Genomic DNA, 11716 nt, shown 5'->3' with positions numbered 1-11716 from the left:
AAAAAAAAAAAAAAAAAAAAAAGATTACCGGTAGAACTTCATGGCTCCAGGGAACCAAAGGGCTGGAGGGCTTTGCCTGAAAAGATCACTGCAGATAGTATTTGAGAAAACTACTCAAAACCAGCCTTGGTTATATCTCAGACAAGAAGGAAAGTATTTTAAAAGACTTTGTGAATTTTTTTCATGTCACTTGTTTTTTATAAGAGTACATTTTACTTGTCTGATATGCAAACTTCATAGCCTATCTACTTTGCCAGTGTTTACTCAACCACAAATTGATAATTAAGTGGTCTTCATTTGCTACATAACTTACCTCTTTCAAATTAGTGTGAAATTCTGATGAGCTGGTCAATTGTTTCTACTCAAGGTATAAGTGATTATTAGAATATGTTAGCAATAGCAGCAATGATAATAAGGCTAACTTTCTTTGGGGCATTTCTTGCTATGTGCCTGTACTCAGCTAAGTCCACCTCTTCCTGGATTGTAAAAAGTTTGGCTTTTAAATTGCCCGGGAGATTTAGATAGAGGCTCTGATTTAAGAGAATAAGCCACTTCTCTTTAGAATAAGTGAAAGAACATGGTGTCACTAGGTATTCTGGAAAGAAACAAGATAGCATTTGGATCTGGGCATTGAAAAATGAGCCATCATTATATTAATGACACACCTACATGTCTCTCTTAGAATATCATTTTAGTAATTTGATTGATCCCATGGTATATGTTATTAAGCCCACAGTGTTAAAAGCTAAGATTTACTTTATTACAAAAAAAATGTATCAAGTGTTTATTTTGTTTTAAGAACCTTATCAAATGCTATAAGGCAGGGTTCCAGTACTCAACTGATGTCTGCAATGATTTAAAAACCATTCATGGCTGGGTATGGTAGCTCACGCCTGTAATCCCAGCACTTTGGGAGGCCGAGGTGGGCGGATCACTTGAGGTCAGGAGTTAGAGACCATCCTGGCTAACATGGCAAAACCCTGTGTCTATCAAATACACAAAAATTAGCTGGAAGTGGTGGTATGTGCCTGTAATCCCAGCTACTTTGGAGGCTGAGGCACGAGAATCAGTTGCATCTATGAGGTGGAAGTTGCAGTGAGCCAAGATCGTGCCACTGTACTCCAGCCTGGGTGACAGAGTGAGACTCCATCTCAAAAGAAAAAAAAAATTAATATAAGGGATTAAAGAACAATAAAACAGGGCCAGGCTTGGTGGTTTATGCCCATAATCCCAGCACTTTGGTAGGTAGGCCTAGACGTGTGGATCCTTTGAGCTCAGGAGTTTGAGATCAGCTTGGGCAACATAGCGAAACTCCATCTCTACTAAAAATACAAAAATTAGCCGGGTGCTCTTGCAGTGAGCCTAGATACCGCCACAGCACTCTGGCCTGGCAACAGAGCCAGACCCTGTCTTAAAAAATTAAAAAATGGCCGAGTAATGGCTCGTGCCTGTAATCCCAGCACTTTGGGAAGCTGAGGCAGGCAGATCACAAGGTCAGGAGATCGAGACCATCCTGACCACATAGTGAAAACTGGTCTCTACTAGAATACAAAAAATTAGCCTGGCATGGTGGTGCATGCCTGTAGTCTCAGCTACTCAGGAGGCTGAGGGAGGGGAATCACTTGAACCCAGGAGGCAGGGGTTGCAGTGAGCCAAGATCACACCGCTGTACTCCAGCCTGGGCAACAGAGCAAGACTCCATCTCAAAAAAGAAAAAGAACAATAAAACATGTAACCTTTCCTAAGAGGGAGAGGTAGGTATGTAAATAACCAGTGGTACCTGAAAATAATGACAAGATATTAAAATGTTAATAAGAAGTAATACAATTTTAATTCTACCAGGAAATATACTTTGTAAACAAATTTTGCTTTGAAAGAGGAAATCAAGATTCAGGCTTTAGCAAAGTCTCCTGCAGTTGCCATGATGAGACACAGACCAGGAACAAGGGGAAGGCACTGACTGACTCACTGTGAACACAGTGGCCAAGTTTTATGCTCACATTCTTTTGTGTCCCTGGTGAGGATGTAAGTGGTAATCTGACTATGAAAATTAGTTGTTAACAGTTTCAGATACAACCCAGAAAATTTAATAAAATAAAGTGCCTTTACAAGTGATACTTTGTATCTAAAATTTTCATGTAAATGAATTGTGTTTATAGATTCTTCAGTAATTTCTTTCTTCTGACACTTGAATATAATGGGCTGTAGAAATTTCATGTTGGCATTATGATACCATTGCAAATATTAGCATATACAGCACATCCTTAACTTTAGATCGATTGAGATTCACCTTTCTGTAGGAGATTGCCTTCTTCCTAATCTTAATCTACAGTCAGTGACTGCCTGTAATCCACAATTTTTAACCTCAAGTATGGGTATATGCATTGCATAGTATTTGAAGCAGAGTTTAATGCATTATTTGCATGCCTTTGTCTTGAGTTCTACCTGCTAAGTTCTGTATGTTCTCTTCTGGCTGGGTTACCACTTACTGTTTGCCTATTTTCTCTTAATCTTTTATTTTCTTTTTTTTTTGAGACGGAGTCTCACTATGAACCCCAGGCTGGAGCGCAATGGCATGATCTCGGCTCACTGCAACCTCCACCTCCTGGGTTCAAGCAGTTCTCCTGTCCCAGCCTCCCGAATAGCTGGGACTACAGGTACACCCCACCACACCTGGCTAATTTTTGTATTTTTAGTATAGATGGGGTTTCACCATATTGGCCAGGCCGATCTTGAACTCCTGACCTCAAGTGATCTGCCTGCTTTGGCTTCCCAAGGTGCTGGGATTACATGGTGAGCCACCGTGCCTGTTCTTCTCTTAACATTTTCGTGTAATTGCTAATTCAAATTTTGGTCTCCAATCTCAGTGAAATATTTTATTATTTTTACTGAAGGGGGCTATATTTTTATCTACCTGCATTATAAACTTAACACACATACATATGATGTTTAATTAGGATAAGAATTCAAGAATAGATGAAAGATTTATTTGTCTAACTCAGGATTTTGAAAATTTCCAAGTTTTTTACTAAAGGATTTATTGTTTTAATTCTTGTAATTAAGTCGATGAGCCATTTTGAGTTATTTTTTGTATAGTATGAAATGAGAGTTTAAATTCATCCTTTCACCTATGGATGTCCAATTTCAGACCATCTTCTCATTAGTGAATTGCATTTGTCAAAATCAGCTGACTCTAAATATAAGGATTTGTTTCTGGAAAAATTGCTAAAATGGACCTCTTCAAAATTCAAAACTTTTGCACTTCAAAAGTCAATTGACTCTAAATATAAGGATTTGTTTTTGGAAAAATTGATAAAATGGACCTCATCAAAATTCAAAACTTTTACACTTCAAAATTTTAAGGATGAAGAAAATGTGGTTTATATACACAATGGAATTCTATTTAGTCATAAAGAAAAGAATTAAATCCTGTTATTTGCAGGAACATGGATGGAACCGAAGGTCATTATGATAAATGAAATAAGTCAGGCACAGAATGACAAATATCACATGTTCTCACTTACTTGTGGGAGCTAAAAACAGTTGATCTCATAGAGAAAGAGAGTAGAATAATGGTTACCAGAGGCTGCAAAGGATGAGGAGGTGGGAGTGAAGAGAGGTTGGCTAGTATGTATAAAGTTAGCTAGAAAGAATAAGTTCTAGTGTTTGACAGCAGAGTAGCATAACTATCATTATCAATAATATACATTTTTAAATTGCTAGAAGATTTGAATGTTTCCAACATATACACAAAAATGATAAATATTTGAGGTGATATCCTGCATATCCTGATTTGATCATTACATATTGTATGCATGTATCAAAACATTATGTGTACCCCGTAAATATGCACAGTTATGTATCAATAAAAAGACACCATTAAGAAATGAAAAGACAAAAAACAGAGTGGTAAAAATATTGGCAAAACACAAATCTAATAAAGTATTAACATCCAGAATTTACAAAAGCGTAATAATAAGATGACAAACAAACCGACTGAAATGTGGGCAAAGGATTTGGAATAGACATTTTTTCAAAATATATATACAAATGGCTAACAAGCACATGAAAATATGCTCAATATCACTAGGGAAATGCAAGTCAAAACCATAATGAGGGGTGGGTGCAGTGGCTCACGCCTATAATCCCAACACTTTGGGAGGCCAAGGCGGGTGGATCACCTGAGGTCAGGAGTTCAAGACCAGCCTGGCCAACACGGTGAAATCCTGTTTCTACTAAAAATACAAAATTAGGCTTTGTGACACGCACCTGTAATTCCAGCTACTTGGGAGGCTGAGGCAGGAGAATCGCTTGAACCCGAGAGGTGGAGGTTGCAGTGAGCCAAGATTGCGCCATTGCACTCCAGCCTGGGCAAAAGATCAAAACTACGTCTCAAAAAAAAAAAAAAAAAAAAGATACTACTTCACATCCTCTAGAATGGCTGTCATAAAAAAGACAGTAACAAGTGTCTGTGAGTGTGGAGAAATTGGAACCATTATACACCACTGATAGGAATGTGTTGGTAAAATGTGGCAGCCTTTTGGAATATAGTTTGGCAATTTCTCAAAAAGTTGAACATAAAACTACCATGCGACCCAGCAATTTCACTCCCAGGTATCTACCCAAGAGAAATGAAAATATATATTCTTATAAAAACTTGCATGCAAATGTTCATAGCATCATTATTCGTTATAGTAAAAAACTATAAACCTAAATGTCAATTAACTTGTGAATGGCTAGACAAAAATGTGATATGTCAATATGATGGAATGCCAAGCAGCAATAACAAGATACAAACTGTCGACACCTGCTACATCATGGATGAATTTCAAAAACATGATATTAAGTGAAAGAAACCAGATGAAAGAGACCACATATTGTATGGTTCTTTGTGTATGAAATGTGCAGACAAGGCAAATTTATAGAGGAAGGAAGTAAATTAGTGCTTGCCTGGAGCAGAGAGTGGGAATGGAGAGAAACAGAAAATGGAGTGTAAGCATTCTTATTAAGGGGATGAAAATATGGTGATGGTTAAACAACTTGGTAAAGTTACTAAAAATCATTGAATTGTATACTCGAAATACTTGAAATGGGCAAATTTTATACATAAACTTTACCTCAATTAAGCTATAAAAATAGATTAAAAAGTTGCTCTGAGAAAATTAATAATCCTTTCAGGTGGCACTGCTTCTCTTTCAGTGTAATACAGTCTAATTTATTGAATATCTACAGTGTGGTGGGCACTATTTCAGAGCAGATGGTAAACAGCACAGGGCTGGGAGTCACAATCCTGCTATTCAGATACTGTACCCGATATATTGGCTGACAATTGGGATATCAATTTTTCTGTGCTTCAGTTTTCTTTGCACATTTACAAAAACTGAAATTAACAATGCCTATTTTGCAACTTTGTGAGACATGGCTTAGCCTTGCTACCACACTTCTGCTTGTGTGATGCTGTTCCCTGTTATAATGATTTGCAAACCATCTATATTCTCTTATACACTAGAAGCTGTATGCTCTTTTTGTTCATCTCTGTATAACCTAGTACCTGACAGATGCCTGGAAATGTTACTTGAATTCTGTTTTTATTTAAATTAGAAATTAGCACTTGGGGATTATTAATTTAGTTTTTATTAATTTATTAATATTCCTGGTATATACTATCTTTCTTTCTCTTTCTTTCTTTTCTTTCTTTCCCTTCCTTCCTCCTTCCCTCCTTCCTTCTCTCCTTCCTTCCTTCCTTCCTTCTCTATTTCTTTCTCCCTCCCTCCCTTCCTTCCTTCCTTTCTTCTTTCTGACAGTCTCTCTCTGTTGCCCAGGCTGGAGTGCAGTAGCATGATCTTGGCTCACTAGAACCTCTGCCTTCTGTGTTCAAGCGATTCTCCTGCCTCAGCCTCCTGAGTAGCTGGGACTACAGGCGTGTGCCACCATGCCCAACTAATTTTTGTATTTTTAGTTCAGATGGGATTTTACCATGTTGGTCAGGATGGTCTTGATCTCTTGACCTTGTGATTTGCCCACCTTAACTTCCCAAAGTGCTGGGATTACAGACGTGAGCCACTGCACCCAGCCAGTATGTACTATTTTTCTAAATGAAGATAATATGCTCATCCACCATTAGGAGGATACATGTTTTGTCCCCTAGTTTGTAGGGCTTTTCCCCGTCACTAATAGTACGGCTTTTAGGAAGACTCTATGAAGCAGGGCCACTTAATGATTTTCTTGGGCCCTAGGTATGTTTGCCGACGTGGGCTCTTCCTCTGTAGAAAAATATGTAAAATTATGTTTTATAACTGTTGGTGTAAAGGTGAATATATTATTATAATATTATATATAAAGCCCGGGCACAGTGTCTTATTCCTGTAATCCCAGCATTTTGGGTAGATTGCTTGACCCCGAAGTTCATGACCAGCCTGGGCAACATGGCAAAACCCTGTCTCTACAAAAAAAATGTAAAACTTAGCCAGACTTGGTGGCAGGTGCCTGTAGTCCCAGCTACTGGGAAGGCTGAGGCAGGAGAATTGCTTGAACCCAGAAGGTGGAGGTTGCAGTGAGCCAAGATTGTGCCACTAAACTCCAGCCTGGGCAACAAGAGTGAGACTTTGTCCCCCCACCAAAAAAAAAAGCAGAAAGTGCTGATCAGAAAGGAGAAGACTGATATTTTACTACAGTAAAATAATTTCTAACTATTAGGAGTCACCATAGAGTGAAAACCATAAATTGGGAGATGATATGTGTAATACATAAAACTAACAAAGAACTAGTATCAAGAACATGTAAAGAATACTTTTGAGCCAGGCACAGTGGCTCATGCCTGTAATTCTCACACTTAGGGAGGATAAGGTAGGAAGATCACTTGAGCCTAGGGGTGGAGGCTGCAGTGAGCTATGATCTTGCCACTGCACTCTAGCCTGGGCAACAGAGCTAGTCTCTATTTTTTTTTTTTAATTATGAATTAATAAGAAACATATGTCAACAGAGAACATGAGCAGGGACCTCAACGGGCATTTCACAAAAGAGGATATCCAAGTGGGCAATAAATACATGAAAACATAATTAATCACTTTGGTAATCAGGAAAATTAGATAAAAAATACAAGATACTATATGCATATTCTAAATTGGCAGTGAATTTAATTATGACAGTAGTAGATGTTGGTAAGGATTTTGAGCAATAAGAACTAATATACACTACTTGTAGGATATTAATTGATACCAAGTCTCTGTAAGTAAGTTGCAATACATAGTAAAGTAGAAAATGTACATATCCTCTGATCCAGCTACTTCATTCTAAGGAACCATTTGTATGTGTGCACCAAGAGGTATGTACAAGATTGTTCATGGCAGTGTTCTTCACAGTCACCTTAAACAGGAAACAACTAAAGTGTTCATTAAAAATAGAATGGATAAGTAAATTGTGAGATATTTATATTTAGGGCCACGTGAGGTGGCTCAAGCCTGTAGTCCTGGCACTTTGGGAGGCTGAGGCTGCTGGATTACTTGAGCTCAGGAGTTCAAAGACTAGCCTTGTCTTGAACATGGCAAAATCTTGTCTCTACAAAAAATACAAAAAGAAATTTAAAAATTAGCAATGTGTGTTGACACACGTCTATAGTCCCAGCTAGTGGAGCTGCGGCAGAAGGATCTCTTGAGCCCAGGAAGTCGAGACTACAGTGAGCTGTGATCTCACCACTGCACTCCAGCCTGGGCAACAGAGTGACACCCTGTCTCAAAACAACAACAATTATATATATATAATGAAATAGCAAATGGCAATGAAAATAAACAACTATACCTAGCACTATAGATTAATCTTACAAAGATGATATTGAACAAAAAGTCATTCACAAAAGACTCTGTCCAATATTATTTCAATGCTATTACATTAAAGGCAAAACTAAACTATTTAAGGAATGCGTACATAACACAGTGGTCACCTCTGGACAGAGGGAAGGAGATGGGATGAGGAAGAGCACACAGGAGGTACTGGCTGCTGACAGTATTTTGTTTTGTTTTTTTCTTTGACTTGGATGGTGGTTACATAGATATTTGCCTTGTGATTATTCCTTAAGCTATATATAAATGCTTTATGCACTGTTCTGTATAAGGGATACATCTCAATGAGAATAAAAGGGAGATTTACCTCCCCCCCGCCCGCTACCAAACTATATACATGTACTAATGTATGAAGTCCTCATACTTTGATAGCAAGTGGTATCATAGGCAGGGATGTTATGGTATAATAATAATGTTTAAGTCTTTTGAGTTTTTCTGTTTCCCACTGTGGTGATTGTACAGTGGGATTATTGCTGTCATAGTAATCTCTCATAGCTGACCGTACTGTGTAAGAAGGGAGTGGGCAGGAACAACCCTAAGTGGCTCTGTAAGTATCCAACACTTTTCCTTCCCTGCCCCCCACCATGGCTTCCTTACCTTTGCTTTCCAAGAGTTTAGAGCTTTTATGCTGCCCTCTGTGTGTCCAGAATATTCTGTGATCTGCCACCCCCTAACCTAGGCCTGCCCTGCTCACACAGCCTATCATTTTGTTTCCATTTTGCCTGGATGACTTCTCTATCCCTGGTGATGGCTGTTTAGGAAGCAGACTGGGAGCGTATCATTGAACAGTCTCTAAGATGTGGCTGTGTTTGCCTCCTGCTTTGTGTCCTCCTTTGGGCACTTACCTTCCCCTTTCCCTCTGTAGGTACATCAAAAGTTCCTCCAGCATGATTTTCCTAATTTAGTTTCTTACGAATACTCAGTTAATGCTTTTCTTTAACAGTCTCTTGTTTCCAAATATGGCGAGAACCCTTTGGCAAATTTGCCCACTTCTAACCAGATATTGAGAACACTCAGACTTTTCCTTTACACGGTAAACTCCTTGAGGGTAGGGATTGTATCTTTGTCTTATTCCCTTATTGTATCCCCAGAGCGTAACATAGTACCTGGCACGCTGAAGAGGCTCAATAAATATTTGATGAATTCATGGATGGGAGAGAGAAGGAAAACAATAATTACTCCCCTTTGAGACAGGAGAGGAGGCTAAGGGCTGTGAATGTGCTTGTGAGACTTTTATTCCTGCTAAAGAGAAAATGCAACCCCACCTAGGTAGAGATGGCATGAACAGGAAAAAAAAAAAAAAAAAAGAGAGAGAGAAAATGCAACCTTTAGTAAGCATGAGGAAGAATATCCTGCTTTGTGGAAATGAAGAAACCCATAAGTAATAACAGCGAAGTCATTTTCCCTTATTACACTAGCCAAAATATTTTATTTCAGAGATAAAATTCAGTGCTGGTAAAACTGACACTCTCAGCCAGGCTGGTGAAGGTGAACAGTGTTGTTAACTTTTAAGAAAGCAGTTTAGCAATATGTAACAAGAACATTAAAAATATTTATACCTGAGGAGGAGAAGAAAAAAAAATTATACCTTTTGCTAGAACAATCTCACTTTACAGGGCTTACCCAAGAAAATAACTGAAATGGAGAGTCAAGATATTCACTGCAGTTCCCTTTATATTAACTAAAAAGGAGAAGCAACCTTAGTGTAGAAACAATTGAGCAAATCGTGCCATACACACATGATGAAAATGCTAAAAAAAAAGATCATTGTGAACGGTGTAGCCACATAGGAAATAATTCTGTAAACCAATAAAAATAAAATTGAAACTATTTTTTTGGTCATATTATGTAAAAAGATGTGAATAAAACATAGAAGGGCACTACTAGAAGAAAAAAAAACTGGTTTGTGGGAGAAGTAAGATTTTAGCATGTTTGTTTCTATTTCTGAATTTTTATAATTTTCATAAACATATAAAAATTCTCAAAATTAATCCAAATGTATAACTTAGTAGAAAATGTCTGCTTTTTACTGATCTCTCGTCAGCTCTTTGCATGTGTAGAAATAAAGGCCAATACCTAATGTAGACAAGTTCAAGATACAGCTAGATGATAACATAACTAGAATTTGAACTCTCTCTCTGCTCACTACTGAACAATTATATTGGGCAATTACTGGGTACTAGGAGATGAGGATACAAAGATGATATTGAGCTCTACCCAGAGTTCTGTAAAATCCTCATGTATGTCAGACTTCAAGAGCAGAATCAGGGCGGTAGGAACAGGAAAACAAAGGGAGAACACTGTGGTTATAGAATCAGTAGAAGATCAGCTCAACATTCACTCCTGACCCAAATGGAGAAAAGAGACTGGATTTACCCTCTCCCTGAAACAACTACAACAAAATACAGACAAAAATACATTTAAAAAGTCGTTTAAATACACTGTACATCAGGCAACAAAGAATAGTGGTCCCTGAGAGATGGGAAACAATGTGAGTCTTATGATTGTCCAAGCTTGCTGTCCTCACAATTTCTAGACCATGATATAAGGAGAGGAAAGTGGTAGAACCCAGCAGACTCCTTCAGTCAAGTAGAAGGAACTGAGAGGGGAGACCTTTATATTAACTAAAAAGGAGAAGTAACCTTAGTGTACCTTTTGCTAGAGTTCATAAGACCAAGTACCAGAGGGAAGAGATGTGCACAAAGAAGAGAGAAACTCAAAGATGTGCAGAGGGTACCTCAAATATTCAACATAGTATTACTGGTACCTGCATGTGAAGAAACTACTCAAAGCTGATTTTTTAAATTTTTTTATTTTTATTTTTTATTTTTCTTTATCAGCAATGTGAAAACAGAAAAGCTTATTTTTAAAAAGTACCATTCAAGCCAAGTGTGGTGGCTCACATCTATAATCCCAGCATTTTACAAGGTTGAGGTGAGAGGATTGCTTGAACTCAGGAGTTCGAGACCAGCCTGGGCAACCTGATGAGAGACCATGTCTCTACAAAAAATAAAGAAATTAGTTGGGCATGGTGGCATGTGCCAATAGCACTGGCTACTCTGGAGTCTGATGCAGTAGCAATGCTTGAGGCTGCAGTTAGCTATGATTGAACCACTGCACTCCAGATCAGGCAGCAGAATGAAACTCTGTCCCAAAGGAAGGAAGGGAGGGAGGGAGGGAATGAAGGAAAGAAAGTAGGAAGGAAGGGAGAGAGGAGAGGGAGAACAAGAAGGAAGGAGAAGGAAAATGAAAGAAAGAAAGAAAGAACCATCCAAAGGGATTACAGGAAACTGCTCAGCATTCACACAGGGCCAAGAAAAGTGGCTGTTCCCACCAGCCAAATGGAAAAAACACATAACACATCAGAACTAAGAGTACTTAGGAGGGTCTTGTCTCAGTAACAGATAATACTTAGCCTTAGACTGAGCACTGCTCCACCCCTGCTTAAAATAAATGAAAGCAAGACCCCAAAAGATCAGATTGTTTCCAAATAATTTAACTGTATACCAAAACAAAGATCCAGGATATTTATAGGAAAATAAAAATACTCGGCACCCAACAAGATAAAATTAACAATGCATGACATCCAATGAAAGATTACCAGGGTGTGGCTAGGCACGGTGGTTCACGCCTGTAATCCCAGCACTTTGGGAGGCCGAGGTGGGCAGATCACAAGGTCAGGAGTTCAAGACCAACCTGACCAACATGGTGAAACCCCTATCTACTAAAAATACAAAAATGAGCTGGGCGTGGTGGTGTGTGCCTGTAATCCCAGCTACTCAGGAGGCTGAGGCAGGAGAATCCCTTAAACCCGGGAGGCAGAGGTTGCAGTGAGCTGAGAACATGCTACTGCACTCCAGCCTGGGTGACAGAATGAG

General features: G+C 38.6%; 1 protein-coding gene across 4 annotated transcripts in view; it reads left to right on the top strand.

Annotated features, from left to right (window-relative positions):
• Positions 1-11716, top strand: part of GREB1L (GREB1 like retinoic acid receptor coactivator) — a 315577-nt gene that overhangs the window by 180252 nt on the left and 123609 nt on the right. The gene's annotated exons all lie outside the window — the stretch shown is intronic.

Source organism: Cebus imitator, unplaced genomic scaffold (assembly GCF_001604975.1).
Source record: "Cebus imitator isolate Cc_AM_T3 unplaced genomic scaffold, Cebus_imitator-1.0 Scaffold12, whole genome shotgun sequence".
Taxonomy (NCBI): domain Eukaryota; kingdom Metazoa; phylum Chordata; class Mammalia; order Primates; family Cebidae; genus Cebus; species Cebus imitator.
This window is presented reverse-complemented; position numbering and strand designations above follow the sequence as displayed.